This window comes from Ahaetulla prasina, chromosome 1 (genome assembly GCF_028640845.1).
Source record: "Ahaetulla prasina isolate Xishuangbanna chromosome 1, ASM2864084v1, whole genome shotgun sequence".
In the NCBI taxonomy this organism is placed as follows: Eukaryota; Metazoa; Chordata; class Lepidosauria; order Squamata; family Colubridae; genus Ahaetulla; species Ahaetulla prasina.
In genome coordinates this window covers 94,328,295-94,343,916 of record NC_080539.1, presented here as the reverse complement: position 1 = coordinate 94,343,916, position 15,622 = coordinate 94,328,295, and positions in this window count along the sequence as shown.

Below are 15,622 nucleotides of genomic sequence, written 5' to 3'. Positions count from 1 at the left end.
CCTTAATTTCCCCTTTCTTTAAGTACCATGGAGACATCTTTGGACAGCGCTAGCTCTTCAGCTTAGAAACGGAGATGAGCATTGCCCCCTAGAGCCGGAAATGACTAGCACACGTGCGGGGAGAATCTTTACCTTTTACACTGCTAAAATTCTCATTGTATTCATCGGTTTGTCTGTTTATACCAGTGCTTCTCAATTATTTTCTATCATGCCCCCCTAGAAAGAAGAAAACATTTTTCGCGCCCCCCGCGAATTGGGGGCACATCCATCGGGCAACAAAGTAAAGATGGCTCCAACAGGCTCGTGTCACAAGGGTTTTGGACAGCCAATCAGATGCTCCCGTTGTTCTCTGATTGGATACAGAGACATAAACACGGGGCTTAGCTTGTTATGACAGTGTTTGCCGAGGTCAAACACGCCCCCCTTTACGGAGCCTCGCACCCCCCCTGGGGGGCGCGCCCCACTATTTGAGAAGCACTGGTTTATACCCTCATATTAGTTGAAATGATACCTTATACTGCAACAATTTTTTGAATCAAGGGACCTAAAATCCTCTACCTTAACAAATATGTAAAAAAAACCAGGGACCCATTACCCTATTGAAATCTCCAATATGTTCAGACCAGGTTTATTCCTAAAGTTTTAGCCACGGAAGCAACCCCACACTTATGTGACTACGATTTCCAATGCTCTTTGCCAGTTTTCTACAAGCAAATCTGGCAGGAAGCCAGCAGGAAGCAGGAAATCACAATCACGTGATTTGCATTTCTCTTGCTAGGCATCTTTCTTTTTTGAAAGTTTGAAGCAGAGGTCTCCAACCTTAGCAACTTGAAGACTTGTGGACTTCAACTCTCAGAACTCTGGGAGTTGAAGTCCACAAGTCTTAAAGTTGCCAAGATTGGACACCCCTGGTTTGAAGGCTTTTTTTTTTTTTTTAAAAATGTTTTTTCTTCTTTAATTTTCAAAGCAAAGTGATATCAATACCATTCAGGAAAATATAAGGTTTATTCCAATCACGTCAGCCTTCTTTTCGTTCAAAGGATGGCCACAGGGTTCCCTAGTATTATTTTAATATTATAATATTAAATATTATATTATATTAAATTTAATATTATAAATCTAAGTATTCCTAGGTCTCCTTCATTCACATAACCTTCTGAGCAGTGGTAAAATTCAATTTTTTTTACTACTGGTTCTGTGGGCGTGGCTTGGTGGGCGTGGTGTGGCTTGGTGGGCGTGGCTTGGTGGGCAAGGTAGGGGAAGGATACTGAAAAATACCCATGCCTTCCCCACTCCTGGGGGAAGGATATTGCAAAATCTCCATTCCCACCCTACTCTGGGGCCAGCCAGATGTGGTATTTGCCAGTTCTCCAAACTACTCAAAATTTACGCTACCGGTTCTCCAGACCCTGTCAGAACCTGCTGGATTTCACCCCTGCTTCTGAGTCATTAAATATACATGCTTTTGTCACTTCCTGTAGTCAAGTTCTACTGTATTAGTACCCTTTCTCTAAGATACTAGAACTACCATTGAGCTTTTGCTAAAGTCGCGATGGGCAATTTTCAGATGATGCAGGAATATGCTTCCAAGTTTTGGGGACTGTCAGAAGCCACACTAAATGAAGATCAAAGGAGGTCAAGATTTTTTAAGTGGTCCTGTTTTGGAAGAACCATTTTGTAAATTAGGCTAAGCCAATATTAATATTTATGCTATAACTTTTAAGTATTCCCCAACTCAAAAGGGTAAGAAATTGTGCTACATTTTCATTAATTAGGATTAGAAGCTAGAGGAAAGCATTGTATGGAGCTGTAGGGCTTATCTAAAACAAAATTGGGAAATCCTTATCAGGGACAACATCTGATGAGCTACTGAGAAAGCCTGTGCGTAGATTACAGTGAATCTCTTTAATACAAGTCTCTACAGACATTGTTCTGTATTAAGTTACTACTCCAAGCATGTGCCTCCAAAAGCAGGCATCCCAGAGACTAAAAAGGGCCAAACACAATTATTGTACTTCAGCTTCATTTTTTAAAAAAATAATTTCATTAAAACATTAGTATAATCTTTATTCTGAAATAAATATATGTTCCCCTTGCACATACTTGCTCCCTACCCTAAAGCATTAACTTTGTCTAACATAACTTTCTCCTCCATTAGAGTGTTCTTAAAATGAACAGCTCTAATCCTGTATAAATCATTTGAAAATATGACTTGCTCCTGAATGCTTTGCTCTTAATTCAGGTTTTGGCTTTGCTTGAAAACCTCTATTAGGGGAAAGATTTTACAACTTGTTCCTGACCATTTTTCTAAAATTGCATAATTGCATAGTGACCCTAGTAGTTGGAAAATGATTCTTAGAAATTGATTTTTTTTTCTTTTTGAAAACCAGAAAATAGGGAAAATAGTGATTACAGTGAAAAAAGAAGAGATAAAAAGAACATATTGCCATCTTGTGGCTCAAAACGCTTTAACATCTTTAAAGCTCATGTCCTTGTCTCCAGTGCTCTGTAAACATAACACACTTTCAATTAAATATAAGAACTAAAATAGCACAAAAAAGAAATATTGTCCAGACACATCAGAATTAATTACATCAGTAGAGGAACAATCTTATTTGTCTCGAAATACTAATCTCATGAGCAGCCATTAGAACTGATGTGTGCGGATTTCGATTCAATGAAACTATGGTAGACATGTTTCCACAACAACAGTCCCCAAATTAATAGAAGATCTAAACCGAAGTCCTTATACTTCTTAATAAACATATTGCCAAACTGAAATGTGTGATCTGCGATTCCTTAGAAAGTAAGGCATCTAATTCAGACACAGTCATGTACAACAATACACACAAAAATATTATATTTATCTATGTGTCCTTTTCCAGTCTAGTTCATTTGGTATTTATAAGTATAAAACAGGACAATCTTGCAGATACCGTGGTCTACATATTAGAAGATGTGTGGAATGCAAATGTGACAGAATAAAAAAATAATCGAAGGGGAGTTCACATTGCTTTATGGCAGTTGAAAAGATATTGAATGGTATTTTTATGATAAAGCCTTCCTTTAGCAATTCTGTCAAAGAGAGGGAAGAGCAAGAGGAGCTAATTTTCCTGACTATTCCAGTTTGGAACAATCAAGGCCTCTGTTAAATTAGGGCAACCAGATCTGGGCTGCTAAAATTCAGATAATAACTAGATTGCAACAAAGAGAGTTTCCTGAATGGGTTTGGGGTTGGTTGGTTTGTTTTTTTGCCATCCAAACAAAAGTGTGCTTACTTGACTATGGGAAAAGTTATGTTTCAGCATGGAACTGGGTTTACATAGTCTTCTATAACATAACGTGATTGTTGGAAAGTCTTAGTGGGTTGGTTCTAGGACTGGGTAAAGCCTTAGATTCAATTAAAAATAAGTGCTTCATGCAGCTGTCATGCTGGAAGTCAAAGCAGCTGCTTTAATGAGACACAGACAGGGGCTATGTTCATATTCGTGTGTATTCCAAAGCACCTTGTCAAAATTCAGTTCAAAGATTACCTAGTCTGGCTCAGGGGTGAAATGTTCCTGGTTCGGACCGGATCGGGCAATCCGGTAGCGATGGGACAGGTAGTTCAGAAAACTAGTAGAAAAAATCCCTTCCCCCCCCGCCCATGCCCACCCAATCGCCCGGTCTCCACTTGCCTACTTGCTGCTTCTTTCAGGCTCGCAAAGCCTTGCTTCGGCTAGCAACTGAATCTGCCTGCCTGCAATCCATCTCATTGGTGAGCAACTCATCGGTGAGCAACTCAATCTGCCTGCCTCCAATTGGGTAAGTAACTGGTGGTGGTGGGGAGCTTTAAAAATAGTTAATTGGGTTTTTTTTAAGGAGTTTTATTTTATTTGTTTAGACAGCAACTTAAAATTATGGAAGTTTTAAATTTAGCTGCTTTTCTCTAAAATATAAATAAAATAATAAAATAAAATATTTGTGCAGCTTTCTGAGATTTGGTGTGTATCTGTAGTGTTTCACTCTAACTACAGAAACACACAAAATCTCACAAAGCTGTATGTGGCATTTTGTGTGTGTGAGAGTTGCGTTGAGTTGTGTGTGTGTAAAGTGTGAAAATTGGTTTTTGAGCTTTTTGGGTTGTGTGAGGTTCTTGCTTGTTGCAGAGGCCATTTTGGATGAAGTGCAGCTGCTTTTGCATTGTGTGTGAGTCAGTTGTGTTATGTTGTGTTGTGTGTGTGTAAAGTGTGAAAGTTGGTTTTTGGTACCTCTTATCGTTTTGTGTACTTTGTTTCTTATTTTTATTATTCATTGTTATTGGCCATGCCCACCCGGTCACCCACCAAGCCACGCCTACCAATTAAGCCACGCCCAAAGAACTGGTAGGGAAAATTTTTAGATTTCACCCCTGGTCTGGCTGGTTCACATGTAATGCTACATCACAAATTGGTAAATTTATGCATCACACTAAAGCCAGAATGAAAGATCACATTATGGCAGCACTAATCCCAAGTCAAAAGAGGAAGAGAAGGACACATTTTTATTTGTGTGGCATTTCTTAAGCATGAGGGAGCAGCTGGAAAAATTGTGCACATCAGTGTATATGTGTGTTTTGGAGTGATAGCACTCATTGTTATTGTGTGACTCTAGAAACATTGCCTAAGGCTGTGTATAGTCCTTGGGGGCAAATGGATGCTTAGACTTGGAATATTGGCCAAATAACAACTGATAGATGCAGATGTCAACGATTGTGGTATATAAATCTAAATGCTATTGCTATTTATCTTTGAGCTTTATCAGTAGATATAACTGAATTTGTTTCTGCAAATGACCCCCTGAAAACAAAACAAGGTGTTTTTTTAAAAAATTCATATAATCCATGTTTTAATGAGTTGTCTATTACACATATTCTCCAAAGAATCTTCAGTTTCACCGCCACTGGAACAAAATCTTTTCCTAGATACATACATGCCCTGCTAACAAAATGTAAATGAAATACCTGAGAATTTAAATAATGAGACTAACTGTACATGCACTGATAGCCTCATTTTGTGAGAAGTACGCAAGCTCGGTACAAAACAAATTCTAAAACTAAACAGCACAAATGCTAAAAAGAACAGCAGTGTTTTTATCTGTCATATATTGTCATCATTCATCTTATCATGTCCCTCCTAGGATGGCTACTCCTCTATACTTCTACCTTGCATTCTTATCTTGGAGGGTTCTTCCATTTCCTCCTTCTCCACAAATAAATTTGGGAAATAAGAACAGTTGCTTCCATTGCAGCTACCTTGGACAGCAACCTATCTCCTACTAACAGTTCTTTTGTACTGGGAGTTCCTTCTCCCACTAACAAATGCTATGAAAAGGCATATGTTTTTATGAGCTACAGCTCACTTCATCAACTTAAACACCACCTGTCCATCTTTTCTTCTTTTCTTCAACTTTCCTATCTGGTTGATGTACTCTAAACTCTCATCATTTCCACTCCAAACTCTCATCATTTCCACTCCTCAGTTCTTCAAAAGAAGTTTTAAAGTAAAAACTGTTACTGCCATCAGGTTCGAAGTTTTAAGAACAAGGAATAAAAGATGACCTCTCTTTCCCCAGTAACCCCGGCAGCAACTTAATTGGACGGATCCTTAGCAAAAGCACCCCATGCTGCAATGCTGCAGGTTCTATTTACATATATTAGTACTATACTATACTAATGGAGCTAAATTCCAACAGTGGTTTGACCAGGCTGGAGCTATGGAGAAGGAAGCCGGTGGGGTACTTGGCCTGTGTAGATTTAAGAGTACATTTGTCCTTGCTCCTTCATAACACATTTCTTGTAAGAATCACAAAGCTGTGCTTATCTGAAGCTTTGTTTTTGTGACTACTCATAGAAAAAAAAATGTATTTTTCACCAGGACTTACTGATGTTGCAGTCCTTGTATGGGTGGGGGGGGAGGCGGAAGTGGGGAGAGATATGTTACCTCCTTTTTCATTCTCTCTTCCTGAGCAGTTTAAATTTCTTTTATCCAGGTCAGTTGTTGGGAAATGTAGTCCCTGAATTTGGTTGCAAAACTTAGTACATTAACATAATTCCTACAGAAGTCAGGCACAAAGCATTGCACCGGCATGAAAGATGTTGGCAGGTAAGGACAAAATAATATGTGAATAAAAGTGTATCATTCTGTCTTTTTTGCTTCCAGATGGCTGACCACAAATTCACAGGAAGAATTTGTTTGTTCTAAATATATAATCAGCTTCATTGGAGCTAACAGTTCCAGCCTTTTCATTCACCCTGGTGATTTTGCAATTTTTACATTTAAATTTGCCTCCTCTGCCCTGTACTCTAGATCAACTTCCTTCCCTTCCCTTCCCTTCCCTTCCCTTCCCTTCCCTTCCCTTCCCTTCCCTTCCCTTCCCTCCTTCCCTTCCCTTCCCTTCTCTCCTTCCCTTCCCTTCCCTTCCCTTCCCTCGCTCCTTCCCTTCCCTTCCCTTCCCTTCCCTTCCCTTCTCTCCTTCCTTCCTTCCTTCCTTCCGTAAGCCTTCATAATTAATTTACACAGAGACATATATATATATATATAATGTATGTATAAAAATTAAAGCATCATTTATGCTGAATTTACTGACTTTTTTCTATTTAAAATGGTACTCATCCTTCAGGGGGCTCAGAGCAACATATATTTGTACCTCCAAATGTCATTCCCTGAATAACCCAATGGTATAGAAAAGATCAAGAGATGAAAACTGATTGAAGATTACCCACCGATATACTGTAAGATCCTTAAACCAAGCGCCCAACATCTTACATACGGCTTTCTAAAAACCATCTCAGCGTTAATCATATTTTAAAAGAAACAATTTACCATCCAGTTGGATGCAATTCATGCACAAAATGTTGACCGTAACTGTTATAAAAAATGCTGCCATGGAAATTTGTCAGAGAGTGAGAATCCTTAAAGAGAGCACATGACCTCAACAAACCTAAACTAACTGGGAGTATCAACCAAGCTCAGCATTGTAATGTCACTTTAACAGAGAGGAGGCCATAGGACCCAGAACTATCAAATCCCAGTTTTCTTTTCTAAAGCAACAGTGGGCATGTGAAACAGATGCCCATTCAGCTGGTATAAGCATGGAATAAATAGCTAGCCAACAAACCAGCTGGTGAAAAATTATAGTACGTTGCATGCTTAAAAATGTTTGCTTTCTCTCTCCCCCCGCCCCAGCCCTTAAGATTGGGCAAACCTTGTCAGTGTCAGTAGAAGACCAGATCTCATTTGGACAAAAGCAGATATAAACTGAAATTTCATTTAGGATTCCTTAATTTAAATACACAGGAACAATACATTTAAATGCACTACAGCCATGGAGAAATCTTTTACAGTTTTAATAAGCTTGGCTGTACCATCACCCTGTGCCTGGCCAGTACATGCAGCATTGCAGCATATCCATGTTCTGAACACTTCTGTGTAATGGTACTGCCTTATACTGAAAATCTGTGACTGCTCTACATAGTTAGATATTTTTAGCTTCTATCCAGTGATTTCAAGATCACTGTTAAACCCAACCAATTTTATTCCATCTTCGGGATTTTACATTCCTTTAAAAAGGATGAGTGGATCTCTTGCGGGGGCAAATTGGATGTAATTTTAGCATTAAAAATACATAAAAAAGCTCATCAGAGTACACTGGAGGTGGCTGGAGGTTGTACTTATTATTTCGAAGTTACAACAAGGCTGAGAAAGGTTTTTATTTTTTCAAATTTTTAAAATGTCTGAAGTTTGAAGAAAGGAGTACTTTCACCAACACTTTTAGCCATGTGATAACTTGATTTTTTTCCTTATATTTCAAAAATGGGAGTGGGGGAGTGAGGATTTTTGAATCATCACTCTAGAGACAGGGTTGTCTAGTTTGTGGACTTCAACTCCCAGAATTCCCCAGCCAGCATGGAGTTTTTACAGAAATGTAGATGTGGGGGAGAATTACACCTCCAGGCTTAGCAGGGCAATGTTATAAATATCTTCTGCCTTGAAAGAAGCATTTGTCTAATGATTTATTTCAGTAGCATGACTCATTTTGTCTTCCATGATGCTTTGACAACATTATAGTATATTTGGAGGTTTTCGTTAAATATTGTATTTTATGATCCTTAATCTGTTCGTTTTAAATTGCAGAACTCTTGAAGGGCAGTATACTTAAATATATCAGGTTAATTAAATAAAGCACAGATCCAGCACACTGAAGGCAATTTCTTTCCTTTTTCTTTGGTTGTTTTTTAAATTTATTATCATCGAAGTAAAGCATGCAGGTGGCTTTTTTGTTCAATTGCTCATTAAATTAATAAAGTAGAAGCTTTTATTTTTCTTCAATTAATAAAATTATTCTTCAATGACAACCAAAAAGCTTATTTTTAATGCACTTATTATGAAAGTTAATAAATTAAGGAATTGTAACCAGTTTATATTGTCTTTTTAGGAAAGTAAAAGAAAAGAAATAAAGGAATGACTTCCCCTTCATTATAAGTATAAACTATTTTAATAACTTCTCCTTTCCTTAAAATACAGTAAATGATATATATCCCATCTCTTATCTACTGTATAAGCAAATCCTTATTTCAATCCTGTAATGTTAATATACCTCAAAGGTTACCAGAGATAACACCATATCAGCTTTAACTTTGATCAAATAAACCAACTTTATACTCCTTCCTTTTGTTTTTTACAATCTTGATCTTTAATCCCTTCAAATAATGTTTTCTTTTCATTTTTTCTTTTTTCCTTCTCACAAAATTCTTCAAAGCTTTAACAAGCTTGTTTTGCAAATCCAATATAGAAAATTATCCAGGTCACTTTCTTGTACACCCCTTTTAATTATCAAAACATCAACCACTATCTTCTATATGCCCAGTATAAAATATTTTTCCATATCATCCTTGTACCTGTCATTTTTAATCCATTTTCAGCTCAGTGTCGGTCTTGTCCAGTAAAACTTGTTCCTCTTCCATCTTATCATTTAAAGATAGTGTATCTATAATGACCAACACTCTTAAAATTAACTTCTGAGTCCATTGTTCAAAAATATGCTTCAGTATGTCCAGTGTGAAAATATTTTGCTTCATTCTATATTAGTAAATCAAATGTAATGTCTCCTTTAATTGTAATCTTTAGTTCTTTCTGGTTCCTTCTAGTGTTCAACCTTCAAAGTCTAATCCTGTGATTTTCTTTTAAAAGAAATCAAAACAAAAAGATTTTCTCACAGGAAGGATTTTTAGAATTAATTCCAAAATCTTGCTTCAAATCCATATGGACTCTTAGTCTTTTAAAAACTTGCTTGTTTACCATTCTGCACGATCATCAACTCTACTTTTGGTGAAGCCATCTTCAGTTTGGCATTTCTTCCCCAGAACTCTCACTGTTTTTAATTCTAAAATTTAAATTAGGCAATTTAATTTAATTTAATTGCCTTGGTTTAACTACCTCCAACATTATAACCATAAATTTTATGACAATAAATAGTGCAGAACCAGAAAAATGATACAGATCCAACACTCAACATGGTGCTTTTGAATTGACCTTTTTTAAAAATAGAATGGAGCAGATCTGGGCTGCAAAAGTTTGCAGTGTTATTTGGATTTTCATAGCACAGATCTGTTATTGTCATGGCTTTTAGTCTTTTCTCTCAGTATGCATTATAGCAATAGAAGGCAAGAGCTGAACAACTGACCTTACTATCTCAAAATGGGAATCATTTACCAAAACGCTTTTCACTTCAGCATTCCAGAATTAAACCAATACCAGAGGAAGCAGTTATGTAAATTTATACTTAACAGTAATCATTCTGCCAGTGTTCTGTCACTGAGGAAATAGGCAGTGTTCTCCTCTTAACTTTATAGAAATTAGCTTTGCACCAGTGAAAGTTAATAATACTCAAGTCCCAGTGAAATCAGTGGGACTTAAGGGTATATGTTAAGTTTAAATGGCACTTAAGCATTGTTTTAATTGGGTGGCTTTGTCTTTTCACATTTGAATTGGACATGGCTTATCCAATGCAATATAGTTATAACTTGATTTTCTCAAAAGAACATTTGGACATATGATAATTCTTTCCCATTAAATTCAGGTCGGCTAAAATATTTAGTTATGGCTAGATTGCATCCATAGATTTTATATTCTAGTGTAATGTATTATCTTGATGTAGCTATTAGAGTACAAGTTAGTCTTAATGTTGGGTATTTATAACAAGTTATTTTTTCCTCAGCATGAAACACAGAATTAATCAACAATTAGTTTCAGTGAGTTTTAATTTCTTACATTATAAAGAACTCCTGCTCTGACTAAAATGATAAGCTCATGACTATTGCATGAATGACACAAGTCGTCAAAAAAACAGAACAAGAAGTGGAAATGAGAGGAAAACCATATTTTCAGAAGGTTGTTTTCAAAACACTCTGAAGTATTGTTATGACTGGGCATTTAATCTCTCAGAACAGAGTTTAATGATCTCCTCACAGTCTGTATAGTATTGTCATCCCTATAGCCACTATTCTTCTTAGCACTGAAATATGGTTTCCTCTTTTAGATCTTTCTGCTGCCTTGCTAGAGAACAGGAGAGCAATTATCATTCTGTTAAAAGTTGTATATTTTTATGGGATCAGCTTTCCCTGAGAGCATCTGCCCATGCAATTAGGTCAGACAGTGTGGGCACACTCCAGATCCCTTCCTTTAAATATTGCCATCTGGTAGGAGATGTGCTTTTTTCCTAGCTGTCCTGACTCTTTGGAACAGCCTCCTCCTTGTGATTCAGAGGGTTTCCACCCATCAAGTTGTTTGGAGGGTTGTGAAGACCAAGCTCTTCCCCTAGGCATTGGGCAAGAATAGAATCGAACCCAGCAAATGTAAACAGAGAATCACTGAGGTGCCATATTGTCTAATTGTAAAAATAAGAAGATACCAGTGGTGGGTTTCAAATTTTTTTTACTACCAGTTCTGTGGCTGTGGCTTGGTGGGCATGTCAGGGGAAGGATACTGTAAAATCTCCATTCCCTCCCCACTTCAGGGGAAGGATACTGTAAAATTTTCATACCCTCTCCACTCCAGGGGAAGGTTACTGCAAAATCCCCATTTCCTCCCGATCAGCTGGGACTTGGGAGGCAGAGAATAGATGGGGGCAGGGCCAGTCAGAATTATTTATTTATTTATTTATTTATTTATTTATTTATTTATTTTTTATTTGTCATAACAGCATACATAAGCATAAGCATGAAGTAACTATAAAATATATAAGTATATATAGGAATATAAGCATGTAATAACTATATAAATTGGATATAATGAAAGGAAACAGTAGGACAGGAACAATAGGCACGTTTGTGCTCTTATGCATGTCCCTTATAGACCTCTTAGGAAAGGGGTGAGGTCAATAGTAGACAGTTTTTGGTTAAAGCTTTGGGGACTTTGAGAAGAGACCACAGAGTCAGGTAGTGTATTCCAAGCATTAACAACTCTGTTACTAAAGTCATATTTTCTGCAATCAAGATTGGAGAATCTTTACTACCGGTCTCCAAACTACTCAAAATTTCCGCTACTGGTTCTCCAGAACTGGTCAGAATCTGGTGAAACCCACCTCTGGAAGATACCCCAATTGTCAAAAGAATGATTGCATCATGTTATGAAACAGATGATACACAAATTATCTTGATGTTCCTTGATGTTATTCCTTGATGTTATTTCTATACCAGTTGAATATCTTCTTTTATTTTCCATGGTACTTTGCATTGAGTAAGATGGTTGTTTTTGTTCTTTGTAGTTATTGGCCAAAATCATCAATTTTCAAACTTAAATCACATCCATCTGAATCCAATTATTATATAATGATTGACTGAACTTACTATACTGACCTTACCTGTTAGCCCAACAGTGCAGTTTATATTAGCAATGCGAACACTAAAAAAGTCAATTTAAATGAACAACTAAAAACCACATCTAATTACTGTATATATTTTAGGAACCTCAAATGTGAAGTCTGCAGTAAAAAAAATACAAAACATTCAGTTCAGATAACCTAAATTGTCCATTATGCTGTAAGCTGCCCAGAGTCACTTCCAGATGAGATGAGTGGCAAATACCGGTAAATTTAATAATAAATAAAAATAACTTTATAGTAGATTTAGATCTAATACCTATACAAGAACACTGACAAAACAGTCAGCATACCCATACATCCATGCATGCAAACATATACACATATGTGCTCCCCCCCAGCATCTCAATATCATGTGGCCTCATCCTGGACAGTAATATCTGTCTGACATAATAGAGATTTAACCCTTACTCATCTGTAGCTATAAAGTATTTATTTATGTAATACTTTAATGAGGAGAGAGAATATGACCTGACCTGAGTTTAACTCATAGAATCATCTGTTACAATATCCTTCCTGTTGAAGACTACTTCAGCTTCAATCACAACAATACACGAGCACACAATAGATTTAAGCTTAATGCGAACCGCTCCAATCTTGATTGCAGAAAATATGACTTCAGTAACAGAGTTGTTAATGCCTGGAATGCACTACCAGACTCTATGGTCTCTTCCCAAAATCCCCAAAGCTTTAACTAAAAGCTATCTACTATTGATCTCACCCCATTCCTAAGCGGTCTGTAAGGGGTGTGCATAAGAGCACCAACGTACCTACTGTTCCTGTCCTAATGTTCCCTTGATTGTATCCAATTTCGTATAGTTATTACATACTTATGCTTATATACAGTATATGCTTACATATTGTAAGCCGCCCTGAGTCTTCGGAGAAGGGCGGGATATAAATGCAAATTAAAAAAAAATTGTATAGTTATTTCATGCTTATGCTTATATATACTATTGTGACAAATAAATAAAATAAAATAAAATAAAATAAATAAATAAATAAATAAATAAATAAATAAATAAATAAATAAATAAATAAATAAATAAATAAAATATTGAATTCAGAAACTGACAGATCTATCCTCAAATCAAAATATCAGTAAGTCTGAAAAAGAGTAAAATATGAGGAAATAATTTGGGGTGTGGGGAGAAGCAGATCATATATTACTAAATTCATAGCTCATTATTTCCCCTACTGGACTAGTTATGTATGTGACAGCACTTTTTCCAGATAACCACTTTGTTTATTCTTTTTTGTTCAATTTATCATTTTCATTCCATTCTGGCTTGGTCCATTGTCACTTCATCTTCCTTCATTCAACTTTCTCGTACTTTTCTATTCCATCTCTTCCTCTTCGTTTCACCACTTATTCTGAGGTTTGTATTTCTTGTTAGCTACAACAGTGGAGAGATTTCTTATCATTCTTCATGCTCATGCCCAACCGGTAAACATAGAGCTAGAGTTTAGCATCTCACTATGATGTGAAATGTAGGTTGTGATACTTTTATTCATTTCCAAATTCTCAGAGACAGTAGCTCTACCTTCTCTGTTGTTTATTTATTTATTTATTATAGTGTGCTTGTTGTTACTTGTAGCAATTGAAATGGATTAATATACAATGGAATTTAAGTATTTTACTATGTGCTTTGGATTTATTTTTATTTTGTCCTATACTTTTATCCTGAATTGTGGTGTTCAAATTTGTTTTGGTTTGTGGTTGAATGTTATTTTTGGCCACACAGGGAAACCTTTAAAGAAAAAGGCATAACTCCCTAAAATATAAAATTATTGTAGGTTTTTCTTTCCACAAATAATTAGATATTTCCTTAGGTGCCTCATACCTGATTATGCCACATTTATCTAAGGCTCTGTGATAATGAAAGTTGGTGAGAGTTTAAACTGGTCACTAATGGATCCTGTTTGCATCTAAAAAGAGATTGTGACAATGATATCATAAAGACCTTTCAATGATCTCTTCAGAGGAATCTTATCTTGTAATTGTTGTTTTGAAATGTCAGTGTTCGTGAAAGATGGAAAAGGTATGTAAGAATAAATTTGCTTTTGTAGAGGTCTTGATAGAACTCTCTTAGGTTCTGCTTTGGAGGAACTATGTCCTAAATGTCTATGGAGATTCTCAATCATCCAGGTCATGGTTGTCCCAAAGGTGCTTTTTCCAAAAATCAACTGAACTTTCTTGTTTTTTTCTTTGAAAATGCTTAGCTTCTCATCCAAGAAGCTTCTTCAGTTAGCTTCTTGCATGAGAAGTGAAACATTTTCAAAGAAAAAACCAAGAAAGTCCAGCTGTTTTTTGGAAAATGTACCTTTGGGACAACTATGCCATAAATTCTCCTTCCATTATTTAAAAACCTTGATTGAAACATATTGCAGATAACTATTGGATTCTGAATAGTTCAAAGGAACTAAACACTACAGACATATATTTCGATATATCTCCCACCTTACTCAGGGAAGCTAACAGCCATAAAAAACTCATGTAAAATCTATCACATAATGTTGCATGTTATACAAACCTTGTGTGTTACAAGGGATTGCAATTGCATTTATCTGCCTGGCTTCCCACATTACCCTTTCTAGCATATGCCTAAAAACCAGTGCACTTGCAATAAATGCACTTTGCATATGACATTTCACTCTGTTGATTAAAGGAAAAAGCTAATTAAAATGTAATAGAAATGCTAGATTTCAACTGGGATGGTCTCTGGCTGTTATAATTGCATTCAAGACCTGCAAGTACACACCACTGAAGAAAGGAGAAGTAAGGGTGTGTGTGGGGGGGGAAAGACTAGGTATGGCTTCCCAGAACATTCACTGTAAAATAAATTATAAATCTTTTTTTTTCCAGTATAAACTATATATTCATTTGAAAGGTTACAGTTTGCTGAGCAGTCTTTGCCTTGGTTAGTGTAAGTGCAGTTGCCAACGTAAAGCTATAATTTGTCTAGAAGTCTGCAGGGAGGGAGAGAGGTGGTCAGGTATGTCCTTCTGCAGTGAATACTAACATCCCTCCAACAGAAACACATTATGCCTTTATTTTTATTTTTTTTGAGTGTACATTGAATTATTTACACCTTCAAGGCAGTTGATTGAACTGCAGCATCAGTCAATTAGCAAATCAAAAATTTATATGATTCCAATTTAGCACGGAGTCCTCTCTTTCCCTCTCCTTCTCTCTTTTTCTTTTTAGATTTTTACCCTGACAGTGACAAATTACTCCTCTGCTGGCTGAGATTGGAAATTAAAAGCATTTAGAGTTGCTCATGCATTTATGCTAATGAGAACTCTGATATGATTTGCATGCAAAAGAGGACAATTTGAAAGCTCATCAGTTTTTCATGCTCTTGCATTTTGATGTGGTAGGGTTTTTTCCCCCCCTTCCTGTATTTTTTTTTTTTTGCACAGGGGGGAAAAATACCCTAAAATTAAAAATGGGAAAACAATATAGATGGGGGGGGGAAGTGTTTCAGGTTGGAAGGTAATGTCTTTAAAAATAGCTCTCAGATTCTTGTCAAATCACTTGCTTTGCGATTTCAGAATTACAGCCCAGCTTCATTAGCATTTTAGATGTTTATCAAAGGCAAGATCCAATATCTGTCTCCATTGCTATGCATGATTATAGCTCGAGCTTCATTTTAAATTCAGCAAAGAAAAAAAAAAAGAAATTCAGCTAAAAAGACCCCAGGACAGATGAGAGAAGGATGTA